This window comes from Mytilus galloprovincialis, chromosome 8 (assembly GCF_965363235.1).
Source record: "Mytilus galloprovincialis chromosome 8, xbMytGall1.hap1.1, whole genome shotgun sequence".
NCBI classification, from domain to species: Eukaryota; Metazoa; Mollusca; class Bivalvia; order Mytilida; family Mytilidae; genus Mytilus; species Mytilus galloprovincialis.
Genome location: NC_134845.1, coordinates 92,120,595 through 92,135,848, shown reverse-complemented (window position 1 = coordinate 92,135,848; position 15,254 = coordinate 92,120,595). Strand labels below are relative to the sequence as shown.

Genomic DNA, 15,254 nt, shown 5'->3' with positions numbered 1-15,254 from the left:
GATCACCGCTAAGACTGTCAAAGGTATTTTTGTGTATTTTGGTTAAGGTAATTAAATGATGACTAAAACTTGTATCAAATAAGATAAATCTTTTCTAGTATAAGCATCAATGAGATTACAACTTTGAAGAATCATAATAGTTCCCACTATACATAATGTCTGTCATCGTGCACCTCGTTTTGACGACTTTCTTCACAGAAACAAAACTATAAATATGTCAGCAATTCTAACTTATCTTAAATCTCTTAATGTTTGTTTTGTTTATCCCAAAACTTTAGTACCATCAGGAATGAAACTGGACGCTTGAAATTGTATTATTATGTATAAATTTATATCGTGACCCTTAAACCCATGCTTTAGAATAAGACTTGTTGTTATTAAGAGTTGATGTACTGCATTATGTGCTTCACTTAGAAATGGGTAAAAAGTTACAAATTATTTGGTTAGAACCAAAAAGTGATCTTTATGTTAAGAAAAAAATCATTGACACTGTTGCTAGAGAAAGAGTTCTATCCGGTAGTACAATAGAAAAGGATGCTATTGTTAAAGTTCTATTCAGGACCAAGTATTATAATGCAAGGATTGTTTCAACAGATGGTAAGTGATTTTGATATAACATATTAGACCCATATTACTGTTGAGTATCATTTTCAGCTTTGAAACATTTTCCTAAACTTTATGCTCTTTGTGAGTTTTCTCGAATAAAAAATAACTTAAATAATAATTTAATTTAGATATATTATTTACACAGGTTTGAGTTAAATTTTACATTTAAGGGAGGCTATGGTTATTTTTTTCTTAGTCAGAGTACAAATTTTATTTATTTTTTCAACGCTATCAATCAAATTATTTTTTTCAAAATTTAACACTATAAGATATAGAAAAAATCTGGTATCAAAATATTTTTATTTGTCATCTGCTTGAACAGAATATTTTTTTCAACAAATTGGGAATCAGAATATTTTTTTAGAAAAAAAAAACATAGCAGCCCCCCCCCCCCCCTTTTTGAAGTTTAATGGTCGTTCCCTAAATACAACTTTTTATGCACAACAACTCAAATATCATTGTTTGGCTTTAAACTGACGGGTGAAAAAAATATTACCCATAAAAAAATTATTGTTTGGTCGGTGTCGGGTCTGTGATTACAATTTTAGTACATTCCTGCGAACAAGACTTTTGTAACTTTGTAAGAGAAGATTAACTAAACGTGTTTATTACATTTTTGTGGGATACAAATAAAAGCAGGAATACATAGTATCTACAGTTAAAACGGTATGTACAGTGAAATTCAGAATAAGTACTGGCAACCTGATGACTGATAACCATCATAGCCATAGGTACATGTAACATCAGGGTACCCAAATCGCCCAGTTCGGAGGGTGGTTTTCGACCATTGCAGAGAAAGAGTTGCAACATCATTGTTGATTTTTATTTTGGAACAAGTAGACTACACAATTGTTTTTCACACAAACATTTCGCATGTATACATTTATAAATTTCCTGCATTTTTTCAGGGACCTATATAAGTTATAACTTTGAGTAATACATAGGTCCCTGATTTTGTGTTTCAAAATATTAAAACTACATGTAGTCTATATATTTTTTTTATATAATTAGCATGCAGATCCAACAAGTAAATTAAACAGAAGGAGTCAAATGTTTGCATCTTAAACACAATTTAAAAACAAATGAAGACTTTGATGAGGTTCCTGACTTGGGAGAAGAACATGAAATGTGAACCCACTAAAAACTTTTTAGGGAATAACCATCCCCCTTTATAATACCAACTTTACTTCCTTACCCATACTGATTATTTTTTAACAGTTCCATGTATTTTAAATTTGAATGATTTGTTTACATTACTTGTAGGCAAGTCAGTAGAATTTTAAAGAATGCAATTTCAACATGTTCAATGTTGACTTATTTCTTTGGAGAACTTTAATTAAGCACTGATTTTGCCTTACAAACAGCTACAGCCTTTGAACCATGTCATTGATTGTTTTGCATTAGTTACACTCAGTTGGGCTATTAAAGCCTGATTAGGTGTAACTAATTTTACTCCATTATACAAAAATTAATGGTTCAATCTTGATAATTTAGTAGGATGTCTTTAGCTATGCAATATAACCTTAATGCATGATACATGTACATGTAGTCTATAAATTACATTTAATGGGATCATAGTGAAAAACAAATAATTAAATGATGATAAAATGTGCCCTTCTTATAGTGTAAGACTGCTGACAAAACTACCAACAAACACAGGTGTGTTCCCAAATCATATAAACAATTAAATAATTATATTATAATTATTTAATATTTACAAATTGCATATTAGTGCAGTGACCATTATACTAGTTTTTTCCCCTTTAACATTTTTATATTATATACTGTTGTACAGTACAGTCTAAGAAAGCAGATGACAGGGGGATCTCATATTACTACATTGATTAGTTCCACAGTTTGAATAAAGTAGATCATTAGTCTGACTGACCCCCAGATGTGAGTCATTGATAAAATGATAATAGATGACATGGCATCATTTATACCTGCTGATAGTCTTCATATTAATTATATTTCTAAGAGAGAAAAAAAGAAAAATGTAAACATTGAAAATTTAAATAACTTGCTATAATTTAAGATAAAAAAAAAACTTAAAAAGCAGAAAATGACAATAATGCAAAAACATGAAAAAAAATCAAAGAAAAACAAATTATTCACCATGTACAAATTATAAAATGTGTGCATATTAGACAGCATAAAGCAATCTTGAAAAGCAATATTTTGCAAGTAAATGGAGAGATACAAAAAAACATAAAAAGGCAATTACCTACATGTATATATATAATAATAAAACTAAAAATAGCAATATTTGTTGTAATTATATAACTAAGGCTAACTGTATGTTCTCTTGAAAAAATAAAAAAAAAAGAAAAGAAGATGTCTAGTAAAATACTACATGTAAAGTTACTATCTGCATCTGACTTGTCTCCCATAGGAATTGCCATGCGTCCTTTTATATTTTGAACTCCATAGAAAATTGACCCTCAGGCTCAAAATACCCCTATGGTAAATTAAACCCCCTGCCCAATGGAAAAATAAACCTTGTGATAAACTGACACTGTATTTTTTCATTCTATATTCTTACTGGAAAATTATATATTATTTAAAAGCTTACTATAGATTGATATTCAGACATCTTAAAAAGTGGTAGGGGGTATGCATGGTATGAGGTGAAAATGCCATAACGCAGAAAAGAAGTAATTCCATATACCTGTACTAATTATTGAAGCATCATACATGTAACTATTAGGGTAAAAAAGTTTAAATTTGTTTTTAAAAATGTTAAATTATTATCAGTAACCTATTTAAACAGTATTTCATGTATACTTTGTTAAACTCACTAGTTGGGGACTTTAAATAAATATACATAACACATATAGTTTGAATTTAGACAGTGAGTCCTTTACTGTTCCCCTTTAAAACTTGGAAAATTACAAAGCTTGGAGAATTTGTGGCATCTTCCTTGACTAAAAACTTAAACCTGATCCTGGACAGAAGGGCTGCCCAGTAAACATAATGCCCCTGTACTATTGGAGGTGGTTCATAAAAATAGTTCATACAAAAATCTAGTTGTCTTGTGGTGTAGAACCACTAATTAGGGCCCGGTAAAAAAGAACCTACCCAAAAGTAGTACATATTTGAGAAAAAAAAGTTCCTATGCATAGCTGTAACTTTGTTAATCTGTAGAATATTTGGTAATTTCTTTGTATCAAATGAAGCTTAAAAACCTGGGATCACTACTGAACCATTTTAGACTGATTATTATGAATATTAAAAAAAAAGATATGTAAATTTTAATTAAGAGGGGTCATTTTGCCCTTTTCTCAGATCTGAAGTACCTGTTTTGGTGCTTCCAATGTTCTGGGAACCAGTTCGCTCTTATATACTGGTTTTTTAAGCACCAGTCACAAAAATATACTGCTTTGACAAAAACAGACTGTCACTTTATTTGAACTTAAGATGAATGAGCCACAAAAGCCTAAAGTTGACTCATTTAACATAGAGAGCAAGGGGGATTTAATTAGTGGTTTGTCACCTTTACCAAAGAAACATGGAAAATTAAAAAATCCAAAGTAACAGTCTTACCAAAGAAAATTGGTCTTATTAAATATGTACATTATCATGTTGAATCAACTTTTTAGGCTGAAAATTCTATTGGTGTCAAATAACAACCTCAAATTGCTAAAATATGAATTTTAATAGTGCTTTTTTGGTCATACAGCATGCATTCATTTAAGACTCATTCTGAAGTTTCAGTTTTTGCAGTTTTTGTTACTGAAATCAGTTTAACAATTATATTATGACTTGTCTATAGTTAAAAAAAATGGCCTTTGATCAAATTATTTTGTGATTTGTTTACTTTTACTTGTTTTCTTTGTTAACCATTTTGGACTTTGGTATGTACTTGTATAAGAATTTGAATATCTTACTTTTAATGCAAATTCTAACCAAAAAAAGCAACTTGCCTAGGTGCAATCTGTACAAACCGCTCGTGTGTTCCTGTGTGATACAATAAAAGTAGTTTTTTTACCAAAATTCTCTTTTCTAACATAAGGAAAAAAAGGGGGATGGCAAATTTTTGATTTATTTGATATATGAACTTCCTTATATTTATAGAATAATTATTCCTTGGTATAAATATAACAAGCAGGTGGGAACAACACTTTTTAAGTATAAATTAACAAATGGGGAGTGGTCACACAAGAAAAAGTCTCATTTTCTTCACTAGAAATACCCTGCACAGATTTTATTGTACCAATCATATATTACTACAAGTTCAATTTCAGCTTCAATTTAGTAAAAATATGTTTGGACTAAGGGTTCACATGGTTTTTTATGCTAGGAAAATATCATAGAATAAAATGCACTAAAGCAAAAGTCAATATGGTGAGTTTTGTTCTGTTATAGGTGTTGAACCACTAATTAGGGCCCCGTAAAAAAGAACCTACCCAAAAGTAGTTCATATAAATTGAGAAAAAAAGTTCCTACGCATAGCTGTAACTTTGTTAATCTGAAGAATATTTGGTAATTTCTTTGTATCAAATGAAGCTTAAAGACCTGGGATCTCTACTGAACCATTTCAGACTGATTATTATGAATATTAAAAAAGATATGTAAATTTTAATTAAGAGGGGTCATTTTGCCCTTTTCTCAGTTCTGAAGTACCTGTTTTGGTACTTCCGATGTTCCGGGAACCAGTTCGCTCTTATATGTCATTAAAGGTATACTGGTTTTTTAAGCACCAGTCACAAAAAGATACTGCTTTGACAAAAACAGACTGTCACTTTATTTGAACTTAAGGTGAAAGAGCCACAAAAGCCTAAAGTTGACTAATTTAACATAGAGAGTAAGAGAGATTTAATTAGTGGTTTGTCACCTTGTGACATGAATAATAATACTGTTGTCAATTTGTTAAACAAAAAGCAATCCTCACACAGTATATGCATATGATTTTATTTTACAAAAAAAGTTTGAAAATTATACACTTTAAAAATAGTAAATTTATGTTAAAATTGCTGAAGATAAAATTTAAAAATTACTTTTTCAATATGAGTTTATTCATTTATAAATAGTTGTATATTAAATATGAAAGAAATTAGTGTCATTTGTGCAGAATTTCAAATATCAGAACAGTATTGTAGATCAAAACATAGTTTACTATGTTAAATCTTGATAATTAATCTAGAATATAAATTATCTTGTTGGGTAATCTTAATGTGTATGTTGCTGATTTTATCAGTGGTGTGTGAGACTGTAACACACAGTGAGAGAAGCACTTATCCTTATCATATAAATTACATTATTTGCATAAAATCAACAAGTGTTTGAATAAATAATATATCAGTAAGTTGTAAATTGGATAATGTTCTGGCTATTTAGCTAATTATGTAACCTAGAATATGTTGTTGATTAACTGTACTGCAATTTAATTATACAAATAGTAGTTTATTACTATTAAATACACTCAGGCACACAATGTGTACAACAAGAGCATTATGATTTAGTATACAATATAAAATAATAAATATTAAAAAAAAAAGTATGAAGATTAAGAGATACAAAAATGAGATATATTTAGTTTTAATACTTGATTTATAAGATCAAATTATTTCATGGGCATTATGGGGAATGCCTTTAAACAAAAGAAAGAATACATATCGACTTTTTTCTTAAAAACAAATAAACATGCATTTATACAAATTCCAATATATATATGTATGCGTGTCTGTCAACTTTCAAATTAAAAATTGTGAATCTTTGCTGCATAATTAATTTCTCTTTAGGATATTTTTTCCTGAATCTCTCTGTTCTAGTATTAAATGTTCTATTTAATACAAACATAGGTTTATAGATGATAAAAATGTCCACATAGCAACATTTAAATCAATTTTATCCAAAACTATAACCTGGCCTGTTCCTAATTGTGTCCAACATTAATGATACCATTATCATAATGGTGATTTTGATTTGTTCTATAATTTAATACTTTTTTATTTAAACGAAGTTATCATTATGTCCTGTCCCAGTATAACATTGAAAATTAAAAGAGTGTGAATCTTTACATATTTTTTCAAGAGTTTAATTTCTAAGTATTTGCAGGGGAGGTATGAGCTAATGTTTTGTAGAGATATTATTTAAAGGGAACATATATTTATATATATATATATATGAATTTCATTTTGTACTAACCCTTTTATTTGAATTAATGAATAATTATTTATGACATCTTGGTGCTCCAAATATATATGAAATCTTATATTAAAAATTTTTAGACCTTGTCGCAAATTAAAATTCAGTTCAAGAGAAGTCTGAGTCTGCTGTCAGAAGATGTAACCAAAGAAAATAAACAAAATGACAATAATACATAAATAACAACAGACTACTAGCAGTTAACTGACATGCCAGCTCCAGACTTCTATTAAACTGACTGAAAGATTATGATTTCATCATATGAACATCAGGCACAATCCTTCCCGTTAGAATATCACCACTTAAAAATTATGGCTTGAAGATGTTATCAGATTATTAATGACTTGAAATTAAAGTTGACCATTTGGAATAAAGATCTGTCTATGTAGCTACTAAAAAATCAAACGAATCTGAGGTTAACATTATTTCAGAGCTTAAATCCCCAAAAGATTCATTTAGCTCAAATTTTATGCTGATTAATAGACTCATTTTTGGTAAATACCTAAACAAATGTTATATTGACCTATAAATCTTTTCCAGTGATTACACAGCTGTGCTAAGTTACATTCCCTGCTAATTTTGTTATATAAAGATAAAATAACAACTCTCCACTCAGGATGTACAAATGTAAAGCAATTAAAGGTAACCATATAGCCTTCATCCCAAAGCAAAAGCCAACTCCACAAAGTGAGCTATAAAGGGCCATAAAATAATCATGATAACCAATTTAAGATAATTAAAACAAAAAAAAACAAACTGATAAATAACTAGAAACTGGCACATATATTATGTGGCAGATTGCAAGTCAAATCCTAACCTGGGACAGTGATGTAACAGTACAGCATGATATAAGAACCCGCTTAACTCATCAGATCAATGAATATCTAACACATACATGTAGACCAGCAAGATAACATGAAATTGTATCACAAGGTTCCATACCACAAAAGGAAGGTTGAGATAAATTCCCCCCCACCCCCTTCCTGTTTGATAAATTGTAAACGGTTGAGATCCCCACCCCTAAACCATATATATTATTGTAGGGGACAATAAAACAAATCAAATGAAATATAGGGGGGGGTCACCCCCACCCCTTCCTGTTTGATAACTTGTAAACGGTTGAGATCCCCACCCCTAAACCATATATATTCTTGTAGGGGACAATAAAACAAATCAAATGAAATATAGGGGGAGTCCCCGGGGTCACCCCCACCCCTTCCTGTTTGAGAACTTTTAAACGGTAGAGATCCCCACCCCTAAACCATATATATATATTCTTGTATAGGACAATAAAACAAATCAAATGAAATATAAGGAGTCTCTGGGGTCACACCCTCCCCCCCTTTTTTTTTGAAGTCAAAATCCCAACAAAACTCATTAGAAAACACAATCATTTCAAATTTTCATTGTCATCAAATTCTTTATAAGCAAGTGAGATCGGACAGTTATAATGGGGAAAATTATAGGGGTAGTACCACAGGGTTTATTATCACAGGGGCTTTGTTTGGGAGACTTTGTAACAGCATCCTGTTACAATTATGTATTTTTTTTAATTTCATTTTATGCGTTTGGGATTTATGGGACTTTATTAGAAAAAGGGGGGGATTTTCAACACTTTGGACAATAACTCAAAAACGCTTTACCAATGTCCATGAAACTTTGGTGAATTGTTTATGTCTATTGATGTAAACTCTCTTTCGTTTTTTTTTATTATTTCATTTTATGCGTTTAGGATTTATGGGACTTTATTAAAAAAGGGGGGGGGATTTTTCAGTTTTCGGATAGCTCAAATTCCTTTTAACCTTTCCCCACATTTTAATAACACATCATTAGGATTGACAGAAGAAAGCTCCCTTTCAATTTAGAAAAAAAAATGGCCATGTTGTTTCAGGGTAGTAGTACTTTAACCATTTGAATTAAGGCAATTTTTCACAATTTGTATTTAAGGAAATTATTAATGCCTTCTTTTCCAATTTCTCTATGCCCAATAAGGGTGTATCATGCGCTCTAAGCCCAGCTGTTAATTGATATTTTTGCCCAGTTTTCAAGTTGGTCCAAATCTGGGTCCAAATTAAATTTTGTTGATTTCAACAAAAAAATTGTATTTTTGTGGTTCTTTGATATGCTGAATCTTAACGTGTATTTGGATTTTTAATTTTGGGCCCCATTTTCAAATTGGTCCACATTGAGGTCCAAAGGGTCCAAAATTAAACTTTGTTTGATTTCATCAACAATTGAATTCTTTGTGTTTTTTTTATAAATTATATGCTGATACATACCATGTATATTGGACCATAACAAGTATGTTATGTCATTGATGTTTGTAGACAAAACGCTTGTTGGGTGTGTAAAATTATACCCCTGCTATCTTGAAATACTTTTTTATTTGTGTGTCTTGAATGTGTAAATGGGGTCAATCCTGACATTATTGTATTATCTTAAACACTACAATAGAGAAAACAGCAACACATTTCACCTAGATATATGCTACAAATGAGCAAATATAACTGATCATGACTGCAAAAAAGGTGAACATGAATATCAACATAACATTTTGTTAGAAGAGCATTTCATACTGTTAGTAGTCTCTTGCTCTATTGAATTTTAAATGTTTTATATAGTGAAGGAAAAACTTACTTCACATTTGAAATTATTTGCAAAAACTCAGTATATATATACAAGGGACTCTACTCAGTACAAGGGGGAGATATTAATTTTTCCTGCAAGAATAATTGAATGACTTATTTTTTTATTGTATTTCAGGAACTAAGAAAAAGATATCAAATGATGAAGGTGAAGTTGATAATGAACCAATTGCAAAAAAGTCAAAACATGACAAACATTATGCAGAACTTGAAGGGAATGCTTCGGATAGTGATGATGAACCTTTGTCAAAATTAAAAATAAGTAACAATGGTGAAACCGGTGGATGTGAAAATTTTATACCTCAACAGCAAAGACAAATCGGTCAATTAAGTCCAACTCAAGAAAATACAAATACATCTGTGTTTGCTGAACAGATAATTTCAGCACAGGAACAAAATGTGAATAATGAAGGTGGAAAACTTGTTCTAAATTCATGTCTATCATCTTACACGGATAATAAAACCACACTGAAGGATTCTACAAATGTCTCCATATCAGCCATTAACAGCAGTAATACAACTGATGAAAATACAATTACAACTGTTGTTGCTGAACAGATAATTTCAGCACAGGAACAAAATGTAAATAATAAAGGAGAAGAACTTGTTCTAAATTCGTGTCTAACAACTGACACAGATAAAGTTTACACCACACTGAAGGATTTTACAAATGTCTCCAAATCAGTCAGCAACAGCAGTGATACAACTTTGAAGACACCACTAAAACCTTTGATTTCTCTGTTTCCAAATTTTGATGAAGATCCATCTTTCTATGGATTACAAGATCATGCACAATCTGCACTTGACCATGATTACCATGTTCAAGTGGTAGCAGAACCATATGAGAATATGAATTTCTTTCAATCATCCATGGATTCATGTACATATACCAGCAAAGAGCAAGAAATAATTCAAGATCCTATGCCCAACCTGACCTGTCAAACATTGCAACCACCTGATCAGGAATTTTCAAAACATCAGACATTATCTGAACAGCTTGATTTCATTGAAAAGCAAAATGGAACCATACTAGAGGCACAGAACATTGCGTTTGAACAAATATCAAATATTTCAATATCTATGGACACTGTACAATCAAATTTACAATATTTAATAAACCTGATCAAATGTAGGAGCACGGTTAAAAGCAGTAATAAACAAACACCTGTGACACCAAGAGGAGATAGAGTTCACCTAGAGAAGACATTAGATATCAACTGTCAGATACCAGTCGTCGTAAGATCAACAATAAACCCAGAGAATATCAGGATAGGCAACTCAAATTTTGAGATGAGCTATGATAAGTACTGCAAAATTTTACAAAGAAACAGTAACCTTCCAACTACATTTGCAGTAAAATTACTTTCTGTTTTGTTCACTGATAACGAACTATTTGAGAGAAATGTCACAGGAAGGGTCATACACGATAATGTCCAGAGGTCAAAACTTAACCCCATAAAGTTAGATGCTATTGAAAACCAACTTCGTTTACAGTTTCCACAATTTATGGATTCTAAGGAGAACAATGACAAAATATGGATTGCAATAAATGGGAAATGCAGAAAAACAACTGCTAAACTTAACAAGACTGTGTTTTCAGATCCAATCTGAAGTTCAATATTTTTCTTAATTAGTTCATGCTTGTTTAACCTCTTGGCAGAGTTTCATATGATCTATTGTAATCATTTTGTTTCAATTTCCAACATGAGCTTTATCTCTGAATTCTTATGGTCAAGTTTAAACATAATTGTCAACTCTGAATTTGCAAGGTCAAGTTTAAACAAAATTGTCAATGTCTGTATTTTAAAGAATCTTAAGAATTAATATTGAAAAAATTCTGGCTTATTTTTATAGGTTCCTGAAACCTCTTATTGGCTGTCCCTCTTTTGATATCTGATCTGAAACACTTGGAGCAATTTGAACTAAAATTATTATTAAATTCCCTGATTGGTTCCCTTGTATTTAAGCACAACTCGTCCTTAACAGCTTGATAGATATTAATGAAACTTTACACAGTTGAAGGACACAACCTGAGAATGTGCATGAAGGAAAATAATTCTGGTCTGAAATATTTCAACAGAGACAATTGAACTTACTTATTTTATTAACTATGGGGGGGGGTATCCTTTAGTTAGTTGACTCACAGTTCTAAATTCCTTTTTTCACATATATATATATAACAAATAAGGAGATGAGATATATATATATATATATGGTATGATTTCCAATGAGACAACTTAACTATCAACTAGAGTAGAGACACATTGCATGGATTTGATCAACTTGGGTAACCATAGGACTTTAAACAGTGAGCTATAGATTTTTATTTTATTCAAAATATTAGTAGACACAATAATCTGTAATGGCAGATTCTTGATCCTATGAGTTAAAAGGTACATTGTATTTTATTTGACCTGATGCATAAGAACCCAATATACCAATATACTTCTTTCTTTAATTTAAGAAGCATGTAATGATGGGATGATTCATTAATATTTTGATATTTTTAATGATACTTGTACATGTAATAGTGATTTTAAAGGTAAAAATGTTGGAACATAAGGTAAAATATTTTATTTTTGTATCACCTTGAAGGAGTCAAAAAGCAAGACATAGGTATATAAAAAAGAAGATTTGGTGTAATTGCCAATGAGACAACTCTTCACAAGAGACCAAATGACATAGAAATTAACAACTATAGGTCACATGCTGTTTATGGCAGCGGTGTCAACAATGTATTAGTTTGGGATTAGGTCTAGTTTATGGTGATTCACTAGTGATAGGTCAATGATATTTGGTACGCAGTTGTCTTAGCTTTGGCACATCTCATTTACATGGAGATTATTTGGCCCTGCCCTCTCAGTTATGGTCTATTGACTCTGAAACGTTTGCTTAAGATACATGTATTAGTTTGTGATTATGTCAGTTTATGATGAACCATTAGTGGTAGGCCAATGTTTATTGGTATTCAGTTGTATAAGCATTAGAACATATCACTTCCATGGAGAATATTTGGCTTCACCCGCTCAGTCATGGTCTATTAACTTTGAAACTTTTGCTTAGTTCACATGTATTTGTTTGTGATTAGATCAGTTTAAGATGAATCGCTAATGTTTAGTCAATGATATTAGGTATGCAAATTTATTGGCATTTGCAAGTCTCTTTTCCATGGTGATTATAATCATGGTTTATCGACTTAGACACTTTTACATAGTTTACAAGTTTATTAAGTGTTTAGGTTTGTTTAAAGGCATGGACTTATGATAAGTCAATGGTATTTGGTATGCAATTGAATTAGAATTGGCACATCTTTTATACATCTCATTTCCATGGGGATTGTTAAGCCATGTACCTTCAGTAATGGTACATTGACTTTGAATATTTGAATAACTTACATGTTAAAGTATTGCTATTTTGATTTCAAAATTTGCATTATTAGAATTACAGAAAGGCGAGACATATTTCTGTGTTAACAGTAAAAGAAATGCCAGTTATCAAATATAGCTCATCATACATCTTTGAAGATGGTGAATTATTTCTTTGCTTTTTCTTTTGTACATAAAATGTTGAGTAGACTTTTTGTTTGTTTAGCTTTCATTATTTTATGCATGTCTTTTCTGAAGATTTATGGAATATCCTTTGATATTGTTCAAAATAAAGGCATGTTCAGAATATGTGGATATTTTTAGAGAAATATAAAGTAGCATAATTGTTCAGTAGTTTTGAAGTTTATATCAACAAAATTCTTTATTTTTTGTTTACATTTTTGCTCAGGTGTTTATCATTGTGCAACAACTTGTGTTTAGGAATATTTTTGCAGACATTTCAAAAGAGTTCTTTTTTTCATATTTCCTAAATTAATTCAAATCAAATAGTTATTGAATTACTTCATTGTTTTATGAAGTGAATTACTTCATTGTTTTATGAAGTAACAAATTATACTCAAAAGGGGAACTTTTCCAGTGTGACAGTACCAGCCATCAACTGGTTGAAAAAGTAAAATCCACATTTAATAGATAGAAAGATATATGTAGTGTGCTATTTTCATTTGCATGTTTCACTTTACTCATTTGGAGTACTTTGAATATATATATATATATTCTGAATTCATTCTTGAGATTTTTTAAAATTAAAATATTCATAGTTTTGCAAGTACATTTGAAGGAGATAGATTTTAGTGGTAGATGTACATTGTTACAGGTGTTGGGTATTATTAGAAGAATTAGTCAAGGTTATTAGATATATGTAATTGATTTTGTTGTTTATTTAAGAATTGAATGCTTCTTTTTGTAAATTTATTGGGGTGTAAAAGCGTTGACCGAAGTACCTTTTGTATGAAGCGCGGAAGCGCTTCATTCTAAAAATGTACTTCGATCAAGGCTTTTACACCCCTATAAAATTACTAAAAGAAGCATTCAATTCTTATAATTACATTTTTTGCTAGAATCATGAGAAAAAACGATTTTATTTAATATTTCTAATATTTGCCTGTGCACTTTTTTGTGTACGCACGTGCTATCATGAATGTTACATCATTGTGCTATGAAGAATGACGCTAGATTGCTGTTAGCCAATCAAATTAGCGGATTATATTGAAATATACATGTAATGTAATTATTCAATAATATATGTTATAAACTAAATATGTTCATTTTTATGAAATGCATTTTTAAATAGGAAAGTGAAATTGTCATTTTTTTTTGAATTCACAAAAGAGTAGTTTTTGATGTTTGAATGTGAAAATCTCTGCTATATGTCTGCATTATTATGCCATTATACATTGTATTTGATGGAACTGCTCTTGAAATGATTCAAGGGTATAAAAATCAAATAAATACTAACATAAATTTATAAAATTTTGTGAAAATTTCTTACTGACAACAAACATTGAAGCAAATAGTGATTTCAGAAAATGTTAATTTTCAATAATGCTGCTATTTTTTTGTGATGTTGCAATTTTCACAATGATAAAAACATTGCATTAATTTCTGATTTTGCAGTATTGTTTTTTATAAATTGTCAAATGTTTATAATGTAAAACTTTTCAATGCCCCTATTTAAAAACCATTTCTTATCACTAATATCATTAACATCAGTGGAGGTCAGTTGAGGTCAGTAGTCATAAAACTGGCAAATTATCCCATTAATAAAATGTAAAGCACTGTCCACATGTTTTTATCTTTAACACCAAGAAGCCATTAAATGTAATCAGATATCCTTCATTTATCATGCTTCACCATATGATAAGGTCAGATTCCTGAAAGACCCCCTTAATTATTAGAAATATATAACTTTGCATCAACCATAATATCTTGGTGTTACTAATTATAATCAGTATGTATTAAAATGACAACTGGTTAGATTGTATCTTCTCTATAGAGTACAGAATATTAAAAAGTAATTTTGATGGTGAAATGTTGTAAAAATGGTTTTTGCAACCTGCTACCCAAATACAAATTTACAAGAAATATATTGATTAATCTAATGGTTTGTACATGGAGTTTAAAAGTTAATTGTGAAGAATATAGGTAAGCTGTACAACATGTATTATTATAGAACTGCATGTGATATGAAAAAGCTGAAGTTAAAAAATGAACATGTATATGCTATGATTGTATCTTGGAAATAAACAATGAATATGAACATGAATATCAGTTTTTTATTAACCATTGAAAAAAAAAAAAAATAAAAAGCAGTTTGTATAAAAAAGAAGATTTGGTGTAATTGCCAATGAGACAACTCTTCACTAGAGACCAAATGACACAGAAATTAACAACTATAGGTCACCGAACGGCCTTCAACAATGAGCCAAGCCCATACCGCATATATAGTCAGCTATAAAAGGCCTGAAATGAC

At 30.2% G+C, this 15,254-nt stretch overlaps 1 long non-coding RNA gene across 1 annotated transcript; it reads left to right on the top strand.

The window, feature by feature from the left end:
* Positions 1 to 1,032: 1,032 nt before the first annotated feature.
* On the top strand, positions 1,033 to 15,047 carry LOC143042838 (uncharacterized). The gene is made up of 2 exons (XR_012968141.1): positions 1,033 to 1,272; positions 9,517 to 15,047. It is a non-coding gene; the product is annotated as an uncharacterized LOC143042838 (long non-coding RNA).
* The last annotated feature ends 207 nt before the right edge of the window (positions 15,048 to 15,254 follow it).